Raw genomic sequence first — 7,661 nt, 5'->3', positions numbered from 1 at the left:
GTGTGATGTCATTTTCATTTTTTCCCTACACTCAAACACCTGCATATATTGTAGCCATGTAACACAAACTCATGAGCACAAGACCAATTAGAGTAGTTAGTATGCTGATAGAATTGCAAACATCTGAGTTGGTCAACACACATTCTCTGTGGCAGGGATCTTTCTTGGGAACTGTTTTAAGAATATGTCTAAGCTACTTGCAGTATTTCCTCTAGTGTGGGGTTCTTGTGCATTTATTAACTGACAACGGTTATACTTTTTATTCTGCTTGTACGGCTGAGAAGCTTAATAAGGAATTGAAAGCTGGTCTGCAGGATTCACAATCCATACAAGGACATTACAAATATGGATCAGTGTGTTGAGGAAAGAACTCTCAAAATTAGGAATAAACCAAGTAAACTCTTTTATGTAACCTTGTGGCTTTTGACAATGTTGCGCTGCTCCTTATGTTCTAGGTTTTAACCTGGTGGATTTTAAAAAGCTGCCTTTTTCTTCAAAGTCCGTTGCCCTGTTGACATCCTGACAGGGCACAACTCTGGCCCTCTCTTTTCCATCAGTTGGGCTCATGCAGCCAAGCATTCCACCGCCAAAAGAAATGCAGTTCTCTTTAGTCCCCAAACAGCAGTCGGATACTGGTAGCACACATTTTTAGTTTCCAACCAAAAATATGTAAGTATCACTGCTTTGGTGCTGCTGCTGCTAACCTAGAAAATAAAGGTTTAGTCTCTTAAGGAATAGCACCATTGTAATTAGGCTGGTTTCAATGACAAGTGGGAAAGCTGATTCCGTGTGTGTCAGCCTACTGTCCCTTTTGTGGGCATCACAAAACTACCATAAGCTGCTATGATAGGCTTCTCTCCCAGACATTGCAGAGGGGTGCAGTTATAAATGTGGTACTATGCAGTCCCCGGAGTAGCTGGCTCAGAGAGGAAGCTTGAATAGCATCTGACTCAAATTGTTGTTTCACCTTTGCCATGACCAGCACTAAATTAGCAATACATTCTAAAAATCAAGTAGAATAAATCCGTAAGTAGGTGGTGTAGAATAAATATGCAGCAATATTTCTCCTGTCCTATGGAATGTGTGATGTTAAAGTTGAATCACTTGCTGTGCTTCTACTTGGTCTGATATTTTAGCAATGCTTGAAAGTATTTTCTTTCAAAGAATGAGAGAGTTTTGTTTACTTGTATTTCTCTGATGCAACAGACAGGCAACCAGAGCAGCACATCTTGCATGTCCTAAAGCTATGGTTATAATTATAGACATTGCAGCATTATCAAAAAATGATTCATGGCTGCAAGTACAACTGTATCAGACGGTAACATTACCAGCCTTTCAGTTGCTTAACTTTCATAGTGGTTACACTTGCTACTGATTAATGAGGGCTTGATACAACTTGGACTTGTATGAGAAATGACAAGGAACAAACAAAACTAACTGATGTTACATTAAGATTGAAACAAGCTGACAGAAGTAGGGAAATAAAGGATAAAAGCTGTCACTGCGACCTTAACTTAGTGCGTTTGTAAAATATGGTGGCTTTTTTTTTTTTAACTTGTGAGGTCTTAGGGAAGGGGTACATGAGTGTGATGTGTAAGTCCCAAGTTTTTTCTCTCCTCACACCCCAATAGTCTGACTTTAAAAGCTTGCAATTGTAGTTTTACAGCAAACCCAACAAACTTTTATCTAAAGCATTTTTAAAGTAGCTTTTTTATTAGATTTAATTCTGCCTGGCACTTCTTTCCTGGCTCTAGATTTCCTATGCATTAGCCATAGATTTACTCATAGATGTGCTGCAGGACTTAAGCTAAAAGGAACAGTGTACGCTTCTTTGTTTTAAACTGACGACAACACACTAGGGAGGTGGTAACTTACATGAAGCAGCATGTGTCTTTTCCAATCTAATAATATGTAGGGGTTACTTTCCAGCCTAACCTTATGCGGGGGGAAAAGAGAATCTCGGCTACAATACGCACTAGAACAGTTTTAGCTCTCTGAATCAGTATATGAAATGGCAAGGAAGTGTCAGCCTTTCTTGCTCTACCAAAAAAACCCCAACAAAAAATGCAACCCCTCCCCCAAAAAGCAAACCCTGCTGTACAGCAGTTGTGCTGTTTGCTTCTTGTGCAGACATTCCTATAAGAAATGGGGTGGGATCTTATTTAACATGAAATAAACATGAAAGTAAAGCAAGAAAATGGAAGACAAAGCAGTCCCTCTTAACTCTCACAACTGGTCTCCCGGCTGAGCTGGTGTTCCTTGTGTTGTGTAATCCGTTAAGCTTGGGAAACCTCTGGCTTCCAAGAATATCTGCAGTTGCGAACCGTGTACGGTCTATTTAGCAGAAAGGTACTTGCAATTTTTAAAGAAATACTGCCTGCAAATCGGAATTCAGCTCCAGTGCCACTGTCAAGTAACGGAGACTCAAAGCTATATTGTTCTGTGGAGCTTGATACGGTGATAGTACATAAACTTGCCTCTTGACATATTATCGTCCTTCATGATAATACTTAGCTCTTACATAGCACGTCTCATGAATAGATCTCATTACAAAGGTTAAGTGTTGCCTCCTTTTATAGATGGGGAAAACTAAGCACAGAGAAGTGAAGTGACTTGACCAAGCTGGTGACTCAGCCAGGATAGAGGCAGGGGTGGAACACCATTTTCCTGACCTGTGATGCTCTGTCCTGTCCACTGAACCATGCTGTGGTTGCTGTCTATTTCATGAGATTCCACAGTTTATATTTCTTGGCACCTCCCTCTGAATTTGATTTTCCTGCTTGCATTTGGATATCTTACTGACTTCACCTCCTTCCTCCCTTCAAAACTCCCCGGCTGGAAAAATCGATAACAAAAATGGAAAATATTACTATTGCATCCCCTCCCATGAGTGTTGACTTGAGTGTTTTTAATTCCTGGTATGGGCTAGAGGTTAGAGCAGGGGTCTGGGAGTTGAGCGGATGGGTTCTATTCCCAACAGGGTTGTTGTGTGATTTAAGTCACTCATCTTTTTATGTTTGAGGCTACTCCTAGTGATCCTTTACTAACCTCTTTTGGGAGACTCAGGAAAGTCCTATGTACGTGCAAAGGGGCACCACCTCCTATTCTATCTCATTCTTGTTCGCCCTTTATAATTTTCCTACTCTTCCTCCATATACAAATACCTGACGTGAGTGTTTGATGACATGAAGCAGACCTTGATGTTTTAGCACATTCAGTTTGTTCAGCAAATAGAAGCTTGAAGAGCTGATGTTTGAATTACTGTTTGCCACATCTTGTTCAATTGTTTTAAATCCATTTTATTGCTGTCTGTCATCTTACCGTTACTTGGCTTACAACATGTCAAGAACTCTTTTTACCTGGAATGTTACCATGGCAATAGACTGTTTGGCAATGTCTTCACCAACTAGATTCCTAATTCAATGGCAAAATAATTATGAATGTAGAGTTGAGGGTACTCGGTTGTATATTGTTCCCTGGCAGAATACTGGGTTGAGAAAAATACAAATTTCCAAAAAACAGGAATTATAGAGGTAGAGGTGCCCTCTTCACCCTTCCCTCTTTCCGCTATACCCTGTTTAACACACACACCTTTATCAACCCTGCAGTTGCTGAACTGTACACATGCAGGTGCACAGTCCTTTGTCTCCAGCTTCTGCTCCACACACTATTACAATTTTGGTTAGATTGGCTGCTGACTATTCTGTTATGCTCACAGTAAAAATAAAAATAGGTTCTATTATAACACAGACAACTTGTAGCAATCAACTTTTTGAGTTTATTAAATCTTTATTTGAACTACCCAGGGTGGCATAAAGTAACCCTCTTGATATTTTTCTTAATGGGTGCATGTGTTCTGTAATCCTTCCAGACTGCACATATATGCAGATGAAGAAGTGAACATGTTCCTAAATACTGCTCAGAATTTGGCTCCTCCAAAAACTTAGTGGGTGCCATGGACTAGATTGACTAAAAAATGATCATGTGAGACCATTTTGACCATGTTGTAGCAAGAAATATGAGTTCCTAAATCTCTATTGCACAGGTGTACAAAGATTCAGATTAGAAACAGCTGTGGACAGGTGTTCACTACTGGTAGAGCTATGAATGCAGAGTTGAGATGCACTGGCAGAGCTCTGGGGTGCAGGCAGACTTGGGGTGCAGTGGCAGAGCTGAGGGTGCAGAGGCATTGGGGTCACTGACACCTGGAGAGTTCCATGCCTCTCTTACCTGAAGCTCCAGCTTCTTGGCCCTCTCCTACCACCCACCTATCCCCATTTATCCTCGACTCATAACCCTCATCGCCTTGCAGTCCACTCTCCTCCCAGCCCCCCACTCCTCCTGCAATGCCTCTTCTGTTCCAGAAAGCATTCACGGGTCTAATTTTTAATCTAAATACTTTGATTACATTCCCCCAAACTAAAATTGCTCCCCATGACACAAATTGTAACAAACTCCAGCAACTCTGTTCAAAACTCCTTTTGTCTTTCTTAGGTGAGGGCTTGTGATTAGTTTGTCTTTAAATATATTAATGGCAGGGCGAGTTCACAGCAATCAAGATCTGTGATTCATCCAGTCATTAGTAAATATGACTCTCAATTTAACAGTACAAGGTAGCCGAAGGAACCCATGGGGGGGGGCTGTTATTCAAGTACCCCTTGCACCCCAAATTTGGATCACTAATGCTACCCCACACTGCCATGAGGCACACCACATTTCAAAGCGATCCAATTAACCGTTTGGATCTTAGCGCACTTAGAAGAGTTGAGCTTTAAAGCATATTAAATGGTGGGAATGGAAATTCTAGCCATTGTCCTGCCTTAGCATATGTGCATTTTCAAAAATACCATCCCCAATTTGGGGCCTCCACAGATTTGGCAAGTGCCTTGAGTTATCTTGGGTAACACTCAACAGCTTGACACCATGTTGATCCATAGCTCATCAACGGTTTGATCTCTACGTCGGGGAGGTGGGTGGGGGAAGGAACCAATCTAGCAACTTTTGTTTTAAATGACTATTTCTTTCGAGGCTTATATCTCCAGAACATAGGGCTTGTCTTTGTGTCTTCTGGTGCAGCTGCGCCACTGTAGCACTTCGTAGCTGGATCCATCACCATAGTTAATCCCCCTCCCTGAGAGGCGGCTAGGTCGACGGGAGAGCTTTTCCTACTGACATAGTGCTGTCTACACAGGGGATTACGTTGGTATATGGATTATTCGCACCCCTGAGTGATGTAGTTATACTAATAGAGGTCTGTGGTGTAGACCTGGCCTTAGTGGTGCTCCCGCACCACCATAATTTACTGTGCAATGGATAGGATTTGATAATGTTACACAATGGTTACAGTCATGAAGACAGCCCTGATGGGAGGCAAATATTTGTCTTGCCAAATATATTCTCCCCAAGTACTGTTACAATACCAGTTGCCTTGCACCTGCAAGAAGAGTACCCTGTTACCAGCACCACCTATTTTTGCTTTTTTATTGAAAAATAATTACAAAACAGGAGGAAAATAAATAGGTTCAAGATAAGAATTAAATATTTGTATTGAAATTGGTAAGGAGCGTTTCCAAGGTAATTTGTCTATTCTGCTGGACCACCCCTCAGTGCTTTGTCACACTGCGAAGGTAAATATGTACTTTCAATGTAACAGAATTGCTGGTGCGATTTAGTGTAGCTAGTATTCTTGCTGTTCTCAGCTTTGCCTCTCTTCTGTCATCTACTCTCTTCATGCAGCATCACAAGACAGAGCGAAGGTGAACTAAACACATTCTGTGCCACCAGAATTATTGATCATAATTGTACTGTTCCACAGAACATGCTCTGCAGAAACTATATTTAACCCAATATTAGTTATAAATAAATATATTTGGGGTAATGGAATGAGTAAATAGATGTATATATATGCCCCACTAGAAACTTACCCATACTAAGTTCAGTATTCGAGAGCTAAGAGAGTAAACAAGCAGCCAGTGCACATTTAGCTGTATAGACTTGCAATGTGCCAAAGTTGGCAAAATGAGGAGTCTAAAGTTAAGCTCCTAGTCTCTGATAAGGCACCTGCATGATTTTCAAAAATGCTGCTTACCCTGAGGGGACTATTGGGTGCTCAGCACTTTTGAAAATCAGGCAGGCATCTCAGTGTGAACTGAAGACACTGTTAGATTCCTAGTTTTGCAAATTTTGGCCCATGATGTGGTGTTTCTAATTGAAATCTGTCCCATGTGACTATGAAAGTGACTTCAATTTCTAGTGCCTCCACTCTGGCACCTTTCATCAGAAATAAACTATAAGAGACAAGAATAGCTGTTGCTTTGTGGGTAAAAATTTCGGCAGACACTTTTTTCAGACAAAAAATATAGATTTGGGTAGAACAAAATATTTCACGAATGTGTGTTGAATTTGCTGACCAAAAAAAACACACCCCAAAAACACCTAACAAAATTCTGAAAAAAATCAAAATGTGTTTGGCTTTTGCAGTTTGAAATGATTTTTTGTTTCATATTTTACCTCAGTTGTATTTTCTAATAAAAGGTATTAAAAAACTCAAACAAAATGTTTTGTTCAACTCAAAACTAAATTTAATTTTCAATTTTTTGGTTCAGCCAGCGAATCAAACATAGCAGTGTTCTGGAGCTCTGCTGGTTTTAAACTCTAGAATAGTTTGGAGCTTAGAACCTTTTAATGCCTCCCGTTCATAGTAGCACATCCTGAGACACGGTAAACTCTGGAAAGCAATCACGGATTATTCCTAGGACAAATGTGGAAAAGCATAGTGATGAAGATGCTGTAATCACAGATTTCTTTTTTATAGTGACTCAGCTCATAGGTAGAGCTTGATCCCTCAATAAGCTGTTTTGTGCTCTACTTCCAGGTGCTTAAAGATTGCATAGAGAACAGAGGTATCAAATAGCCTGTCTTGACCATGTTGCAGCTTCCTCAAATCCACAAGTGCGAACACTGACAGTGGGATTTAAGAATTGCTGACGTTGAGTGAGATGTTACAATGGCAGCAAGAGGTTTAATAATTTGTGGGTAGAAGTCACCAGTGAATCATGAATTCTAGAATTATATTAGATCGTGGATACGGTAGCAGCGTTGCTCACTCAACCCAATGATAAATATATTTAACCTTTTTCCTCTTCCCAAAATATGAGAGGTGCTTGCTTAACTATTATACAAAGTTCACTTTAACGCACATTATTTAAGGATTAAAGGATTATTTAATGGCAGTTTCCGATTAAAGTGAACTCTGTGTGGCAATAAAGCAAGCACGTGCAAAATGTCATCAAATTAAATCACTTGCATTGATTTTTTTAAACAATATTTATTGTTTTCTGTATAGCATGCAGCAGCTGAGCTGGCTTGCCGTGCATCATATGCAAGCTTTGGAAACATCCTGGCGTAGTGATTTGTTTTTCATTGACAGTGCATTAGCCACGAGAAACCCAGATTGAAAGAAATAATTAAGGAAACATATCAATGTGTTGGAAATGTGCAGTGTTTAAAGAAGTGGGGGGGGGGGGGAATAAGATTTCCTGTCCTCTAGTTTTATACATTTGACCCGTAAAATGTGAAGTGTGACTATGACACAGAAATAATAATGATTCTTTGTTTGATCTGACAGGTAATGAAAGAAGAGCTCCTGGTTTTAACCTTTC

This window comes from Chrysemys picta, chromosome 13 (assembly GCF_011386835.1).
Source record: "Chrysemys picta bellii isolate R12L10 chromosome 13, ASM1138683v2, whole genome shotgun sequence".
In the NCBI taxonomy this organism is placed as follows: Eukaryota; Metazoa; Chordata; order Testudines; family Emydidae; genus Chrysemys; species Chrysemys picta.
This window is presented reverse-complemented; position numbering follows the sequence as displayed.